Genomic DNA, 8,968 nt, shown 5'->3' with positions numbered 1-8,968 from the left:
GTTACTACTTGGCCGAATCGCTTTTTACTTACAATTCATTACCACGAACTGCTTGAAAATTATCGTAATCAAATCATATTTGTTTCTTGCAATTAATCTATCAAACACCCGGAACGGAATCAATAAACCAAAAGATATTGTCGATCTAGGTTTAGCTTCCACTCCAGTGTCTAACCAACCTGCCCCCACCCCCGAATGGCGCCCCTGGTTACTACCGGGCCGAATCGCTTTTTACTTACAATTCATTACCACGAACTGCTTGAAAATTATCGTAATCAAATCATATTTGTTTCTTGCAATTAATCTATCAAACACCCGGAACGGAATCAATAAACCAAAAGATATTGTCGATCTAGGTTTAGCTTCCACTCCAGTGTCTAACCAACCTCAATTAACCGCAAGAGTATGTACATACTTTAGTGCTTTAAAACTTGACTATGATAAATCAGGGCGGATCTAGCACAAATTCTTGGGGGAGGCCCAATGTGAAAAGGGCACCAATGAGCAAAATATGGGGAGGGGGTGACAAAGGTGCCAATAATTGACAAATTTATTCTAAAAAAGAGTAAAAAGGGAAAATAATGGAATGAGGGCAGCAGAAAAAATCTTGGGGGGGCCTGGAGTCCCCCTCGGCCCCCCTGGATCCGACGCTATGACAAATATCCAGCTTTAGTATCTTTAGGAAGACACTGTTGCTGGGAAGATTTTGGTTCAGCAGTGGACAAGATTAAAATCAAAGAACTTTTCACTGGTGCTTCTCAAGTACAATTTTTGATATGTGTGCTGAAATTATAAGTGCATTTTATCACTTTGAATTAGAATATATTCATACTTGAATTAAAAAACGTTGTAATTGCTTGAAAAACTTATGATGAATAATGATTGCATCATATTTGCCTGAAAAATGACAGATTCAATTGTTAAATTTACTAATTCAAGTAACCCCTCAATTTTGCCTCCATGTGATCCGCATCCGCGATTGATTTATCATATCGACCTTTTGCTCTTAGCATTTAATTTGTTCCATTATTAATTTTAAAAAAATCTTTTTCACGAAAGAAGTTTTTCAAAGAAAAGTAAAGGGCTATATTAAACCGAAGACGAGCAGAAATAAAGTCAAATAATTTGCAAGTTTAAAGCTACCATAATTCACAGTCAATAGATAAATGAAACCCGAAACTAACATAAATTACAATAGATAACCAGTCAAACTCGAAACGAGCAGAAACTACCACAAAGATGAGTAGAACTAACGCCCCCTTGTGCTTCTAAAGACCAGATGTAATTTGAACTTTCAACCCATGTCAGCTTCCAATAAGATAATAAAATTTATTCTAATGTTCCTTACCATTCTTAAACACATAAAAACCATCATTTTTTTCAGTGATTTTTTCTTAACAAATCCCATCAATTCACCATCCATTTTGAATTTGCTGCTAGAACATACATTCTCTATGTCGACAAGGAAACAACAGACATTTTTATTCTATCGTTAAAGACAACAAAATGTCGACATAACGTCAACATTTAAAAATCGAATGCCCACGAATCAACAGAGGATCAACTCAAATAAAACAATCCCTGGTTGTGTCGACAGTTATACTAACTATCGTAATTGCTCGAGCCACACTACAGCCACACCATGCAATAAAAAATTACACATTTTGCCTTGTTTATTTTTAAAGCATATTTCCGCAATATTTTTTCTTTTTTTTACAGGGAAGCTCACTTTTTGTACAAAAGAACCGAAAAAGATCCTCTGCTAAAAAAAATTAAATATGTCTTCAATAAGACCTTGATTTTTTTTTCTGTTCTCTAAATAAAATCTATGAAATTATGTTCTGTAAACAATTTTCTAAACAAATTCTCTGTTCTCTTATTAAGTATTAAAATAACTATCGTAACTAACTGTAATAATATTTCCCTTTTATTAACTAATACAATAATAACTATTATAATAATTCTCTTGTTATTTTACAATTAACTCATCTGTTCTCTTATTAAATTCTCTGTTAACTATTCTCTGCTGTCTTAGCAAATCTTGAAAATCGTTTTCTAATATTCAAGGCCATATTCAGCGAAAGGGGGGGGGGTTTTACTGGGCTTGACCCCCTTCCCGTAACCCCTGAAAAAAATATGTGTTTTTGCAGAAAGGAGTAAATTAAAATTGCAGGGTAGAACATTTGAAAAGCTTGTATCGACACCAATTTGTTCCCAATTACTTTCTACTAATAGATTATGATTATGGATGTAAATAAACTTAGAATACATGAATAGAGAAATCTGAACATATATATATTAATAGACTTAGATTATGAAGATGGTTGAATGAAAATGTTTGTAAAATGGATGATTTTTCGGAGGTTTTGAGAATTGAAGGTGCAAGAATAGTTTCGAAAATTAATGCTAAAAAGATTAAGTCGGTTAGACTATTAATCAATGAAGGTAATGCTGGGTAACGAGAGGATCGATCAAGTGGATAGCTAAAAAATGCAAAATTCCACATTTTTGTAGATAGGAGCTTGAAACCTCTACAGCAGGGTTCTCTGATACGCTGAATGTGATGGTATGATTTTCATTAAAGTTGTATAACTTTTAGGGGGTCTTTCCCCCTTTTTTCGAAAATCAGCCAAATTTTCTCAGGCGCGTAACTTTTGATGGGTAGGACTAAACTTGATGAAAGTTACATATTTGTAATCAGCATTGGAATCTGATTCTTTTTATGTATCTATTGGTATCAAAAACCCGTTTTCTAGAGTTTCGGTTACCATTGAGCCGGGTCGCTCCTTACTTACAGTTCATTACCACGAACTGTTTGATAATATTTTTAGTAAACATGGTGGATGCACTGAACATATAAAATGCGTGTAGAATGAAAATACAAAAGATAAAGCTGCGAACAAAAAACGTTCGTAAATAAAATTAAACAACTTTCAAGAAAGCCGTTTAACCAAATAAAAGTAAAATTAATATGCGATTTTTTTCTAATTATTCATGTACGGTGAGCAAAAATCAAAACCTCCATTAATTCAAAAACGTTCAAAAATTAAAGAAAAAAAGCAAGTTTTTTTTAACTGAAAGTAAGGAGCAACATTAAAACTTAAAACGAACAGAAATTATTCCGTATATGAAAGGGGCTGTCCCCTCCTCAATGCCTCGCTCTTTACAGTATAGTTAGACTGTTTCTCACAACGCTATTTTTTAAAAAAATAAAATACTTTAGCGTAAAGAACGAGGCGTTGAGGAGGGGACAGCCCCTTTCATATACGGAATAATTTCTGTTCGTTTTAAGTTTTAATGTTGCTCCTTATTTTCAGTTAAAAAAAACTTTTTTTATTTAATATCAATAAGGATACGATTATTCACTAAATAACTATTCTGGTACTAACATAGTAGAAAAAGTAGAAAAAATTGGAAGAATGCGAAGAAAAGTCTGCGAACCAAGATTAGAATATTGGAAGCTACAGGGATGACAGCGGTCAAGCTTGGTTCTGAAACGTGGGCGCTTTGGAAGACCAAGAAGGATTTGTTAAATATTTTCCAGAGGAATTGTCTAGAAATAGTTTGGGTAGTTGTTTGACTGACCGCATTTCAAACAGTAAGCTGTACAAAAAATGTGGTCATATCCCACTTTCAAGGGCTATAACAAGTTTTGCGGATGAAAGATTGCCAAACATCGTGCTTTTCGGCCATCCATCTAGGACAAAACGAAAAGCAGGTCGTCCCCGAATGGAGTGTGAACAGGTCATAAGAAAGGGTTGAAAGGAAATGCGAACTTCTTGGGAGGGAGGTAAAAGTGAAAGCTTCGAACATTTGGATGGAAAGGGAGCTTACGCAGCGGTGTTGGCCTCAGGTGGCTTGGTGCTGCATTGAGTTATTAGTAGTAGTATTTTTTAAGATTGCTTTTGCTGAGGCATGAAAAATCGCACCATAAAAGCTATAACCGATGCAAAAGTAAGCAAGCAAGAAACAAAAATTTATTATACGTTTTAATATATAAGGGGAATAGTATATGAAGAATTCCTTCAATTCAAATTTAGTAGTTGATGCTATTATAAAAAAGAAAAAAAAAACTGCGAAACCCAAACAGCGTTTATTTCGTACAAACAAGATGGAGACAATGGAATCGATCCATTTGAGTCTGATAATTTTAAAAATCTTAATTTTGAGCCTTTTAATGTCAACTGGGCCATTTGTAGCGTGCAGATAATGCGCTTCGACGATTGTTGATTGTAAAATCCGTTATACCATCAAAGAATAATTGGGCGCAGATAGGTTGGAGATAATAAAATGGAACTATTAGTAAAGTGAATCTGATGCTTCAATATTTTGTTACTTATGAGAATTGCTGATACTAAGATGGGTCTCTACATCACTTACATGGGCGCCCATAAAGGGGGGGGCGTTTGCCCCCCTGGCTGAATGACGGTGTCATATATTTGTATTAATTTAAAAACTTTCCACAAAATAAGTTTTCAAAGAAAAGTAAAGAGCTCTATTAAGCCAAAAATGGGCAGAAATATAGTAAAATAATCTTCCAAACGAAAAACAACCACAAATACCTGTCAACAATTAAATAAAAGTCAAAATGAATAGAAATTATAATCAAGAGCCGACCCAAGCTCAAAACAATTCAAAATAAACATTACTAGGGCTGACAACCCCCCATGCCTTTATAAGATCCGATCATAACTTAGGCCTTCCTGAAAAAAAATGACTGTGGATTGTCAATTAAATTTACCTATACTGATATTTATTCCTTAAAATAAAAAAGGGTAAAAAAAAGTGAGGAAAAAAAGTTTTTTACTTATTTAGGTAAAAAAAAGTGAAAACATTTAAACATATTTTGTTTTCAGTAAAGCGCAAATAATGTTCTTGTCTTAAAAAGGCATGGGGGTTATCAGGCCTACTAATGCTAATTTTTGCTCGTTTCGAGTTTGACTCGGCTATTTATTCTAATTTCCGTTCATTTTGAGTTTCATTTATTTATTGATAGTGATTTGTGGTATTTTTACGCTTGGATGATTACTTGACTTTATTTCTGCCCATTTTTAGCTTAATAAAGCTCTTTACTTTTCTTTGAAAAGCTTGTTTTGTGGAAAAAGTTTTATTAGATAAATTTCTGTTCGTTTTTTATTGACAGTCATTTTCATGAAAAGAACATAATATTTTATATATTTCGGTTATTCTTTTCTACATGAATCCATAGTTTGGCATAATTGTGGGGGCTTGACATGCCGAATATTCCTAAAGACATAGTTGCTGGACCGTTCTACTATGCTGAACAAAATAGGTGTCTCAAAATTTTGACTAGATGTGTTTGGGCCCTCTTAGAGAGGACCCTAGAACTTTTAATTTTGAATCGAAGTAGCTTCTTTAAATGTTTCAAAGATATTTCTAGGTATTATAGAGTGGTGTTGCCTATCATATTGCTTATATACTTTTTTGAAAACCTGCATGTATACAGTTTTTTCGTTTAATTGGAATGCCCCCTAAACACTTCCTAGAAGTTTCACCTTAATACTCTAAGCGTCTTTAGTTACAGTAACTGTAGTTTTAGCACTTAAAGTATACACAGTGCTTTCTGGCTAGTTCAAAATCCCCCACAACTTACTCTTAAGATCAAACTTAATAATATAAATTGTTCTCGGGATATTGTTTTGTCACTTTTTTGAAAGTTCACATGTTAATAGTTTGTTTTTGATTTAGTTCAACGTCCACCTAAATATTTCTTATATTTGATTACTGAAGATATTGTTATATTCTCTTTGGACTATTGCTGTCTCACAATTTCGATCGAATATGGTTGGGAAAAAGAGGACATCAGGGAGAGGGGGGGGACTATTTTCGCTCCATCACGCTTGACTCTTAAAATGGAACTAGAACTATGCATTTCCAATCAAATGAGCCTCCTCTAAAGTTCACAAGACCACTTCTTAATAAAAACCTCACATCCCCCCGGGGCATAACTTAAAACCCGTATTCCCATACTTTGGGGGGTTGTGTCAACCCCGAAGGCCGTGTTATGAGATCTTTGGACTATTTTCGAACAAATGGCTATCTTAGAACTCCTATCGGATACATTGGGGGGGGGAATATGACATGGGGGTTATAGCTGCCCTCCGATTAATTTCACTCTTAAAAATGGCTCTTCAACTTCCGATTTCCAATCCAATGAGCCCCCTCCGAAGTGTATACGACCCCGTTTCCATAAAAACCTTAAATGCCCTCGGGACATACCTTACAACCCTTACCCTGAAGACCATGAGGGGGTTTTCATCCTCAAAGACATAATTTCTGGACTTTATTAAACTACGTCAAACAAAATAACTATCTCGAGATTTTGAGTGGCAGTGTTTGGAGTAATGATGGGCGAGGGGGGTGGTTGCCCTCCAATCACTTTTGACTATTAAAGAAGGTACTAGCCCTTTCAATTACCAACTGACTGAGCCCTTTTCGAAGTTTCTATGACAAAAAATGGTCATCTTACAATTTCTATCAGATGTGTTTCAGGAAAATACGACGTGTGTGTGTGGGAGGGGGGGGGCTATTTGCCTTCTGATCACTTTGACTCTTGAAAACAGCACTATAATTTCTGATTGCCTAAACAATAAGCCTCCTTTGAAGCTTATACGATCACCATTTCTATAAAAACCTTATATGCCCCAAGGGCGTAACTTACAACCCTTGACCTGAGGGCTATATGGGGGGGGGGGGTTATCCTCAAAGACATAATTTCTGGACCTTTCAACTACAATGAACAAATTTGCTTTCTCAAAAATTATGATTTAATGTGTTTGGAGAAATGATTGGTGTATGGGGAGGGGGGAGGATAACCTCCAATCACTTTTGACTGTTAAAAAGGCCAGTAGAGCTTCTGATTACCAATCAAATGAGCCCCCTTCCTATAAAAATCTTATATCCCCACAGGGCATAACTTACAACAATTGCTCTGAGGGGTGTGGGGGTGGGGGGGGGGTCATTCTCAAAGTCCTACTTTCTAGTCCTTAAAACTACACTGAACAAAATGGCTACCTCCAAAATTGTGATCGGATGTGTTTGGGGAAGTGATTCAAGTGGGAGAAGGGGAGCTAGTTGCCCTCAAAGAACTGTTTTGAAGTTCTTATGAAATTTCTATCTATAAGAAGTGCCCTGGTCTAAAAAAAACAATACATTGTGCCCACAATACTTTTTACTTAGGCAGCGCTATCGCGCTGCCTACCATATTTTGTCTTGAGATTTCAATTATACACCACTGGAAGTGCTGATTAGACCAGGTAAGCCCCTCCCCCCCTAAAATTCAGTCTATGAGCACCCATGATCACTTAAAGTCGCTTTTGTCAAGTTTCAAGTCATTTTTGTAAAGTTTCAAAATTAAACCGAACCATGGACACGATCAAAATGACCCTCTCACGAATTAAGTGGTTTGATAGTGTGTTCCTAGTGACAATCATCGATCGTATGACATCGACATATTCCGAGTTTTTCTTGTTTTTCTGTTCCATACCCTTCGAAAAATGAGCCATGCTTCTTTCCTTGTTTGCGGGTTTAAAATCCAAATTCATTTTGAAATCCACAATTTATTCTGAGCTAAAGCACGAGAAGTGACAACCCTGTAACTTTGCAACTGATTCACTAGGGATTCAAACTTCTCCCTTGAGTACTGGGCTGTCTCCAATTTCAGACTCTCAATTTGCTCATTCAAATGATATATTTCTATAGAACGCTACTCTAAATCAGCTACATAAGTGATACAGATTTCATCAAAATTACGTCAAATTTTGAGACCCACAATTTGAGCAGTGTTGCTTGTGACGAAATGTCTGAGACAATAGCAATGAACAAAAATAAATAAAATAGTTTTTGCATAAAATAGTTATTTCTTAGATTAGTAAAATTAAATTCCAGTTTATTGGAACGAAATTTCATCATTCAAATATCAAATCAATTTTCAAAATTACTCCCCGTTTACCAACAAATACTTTATCTTTGTATAACTAGTGGTCACTGTATCACAGGTTATTATTTAGTTTAAGTAGCCTACAAGAGTACGTTTAATACTTAAGTACCGGTAATTGTTACTTAATGCAGATAGATAAAACTGGTTTGTTCTAAAATTTTACACAGCGTAAACTTGAGTGTTGGCGGTATAATACATAAGTAACAAAAAAATTGTTTTTTTCAAATTAATTGTAATTGCTATTTAACCCGGATGAACGTTGTCTGAAGAAGTGTCGGCCTAGAATTTGTGTACGCTATCGTTCGGTTTGAGCAATGAAAATGAAGATTCAATGAAAATGAAAAAAGTAAAATTTGAGCAGTATAGCTTGTGACGAAATGTCTGAAGCAATAGTAATGAACAAAAATGAATAAAATAGTTCCACAATTTGTTACAAATGACGATTTTCGATTAAAAATCAATATTTTCCGAGTATTTTGCTTTGTCTTCTGTTCTACTGTCCTAGAGAAATGAGCTCTTTGTTTGATCTTTAACCCTTTCGGTTACCGTGCCCTCACCTGAGGACACACTCTAAATGCCCCATTTTCAAAAACCCGTTAGTTGGTGCGACTTCGTAGATTTGTGCTCCATACTCACCGATGTAAGTGATACAGTTTTCATCAAAATTAGGTCAAATTACGATTTGTTGCGGTTTTTTTCAAGTTGAACTCCAATTGTGTGCCAGGAAATAGACGTACCAGATATGATTATTCCAGTTCTACTGCAGTTCTATGAGAATAATTATGTAAACAGCTACTCATTTTTTGTTCTTTACAGTCAGAACCATCTGTTGGCACTTATTTTTAGCAATAAAACATACAAACAGAGGTCACTGATTTTTCCCAAGTCTGATGTCCTTGTCTGAGGACAGTGTGACTTACACTCCACTTTTCATCCAGTTTTGGCAGTTTTTGGTCATGCTATTTTTAGAAGATTCTTCTTTTTGTTTTGCTGCTTTCTTTGCTCGTT

The sequence above is a fragment of the Artemia sp. Qi Xiang Cuo genome, chromosome 9 (genome assembly GCF_049724085.1).
Source record: "Artemia sp. Qi Xiang Cuo chromosome 9, ASM4972408v1, whole genome shotgun sequence".
In the NCBI taxonomy this organism is placed as follows: domain Eukaryota; kingdom Metazoa; phylum Arthropoda; class Branchiopoda; order Anostraca; family Artemiidae; genus Artemia; species Artemia sp. Qi Xiang Cuo.
This window is presented reverse-complemented; position numbering follows the sequence as displayed.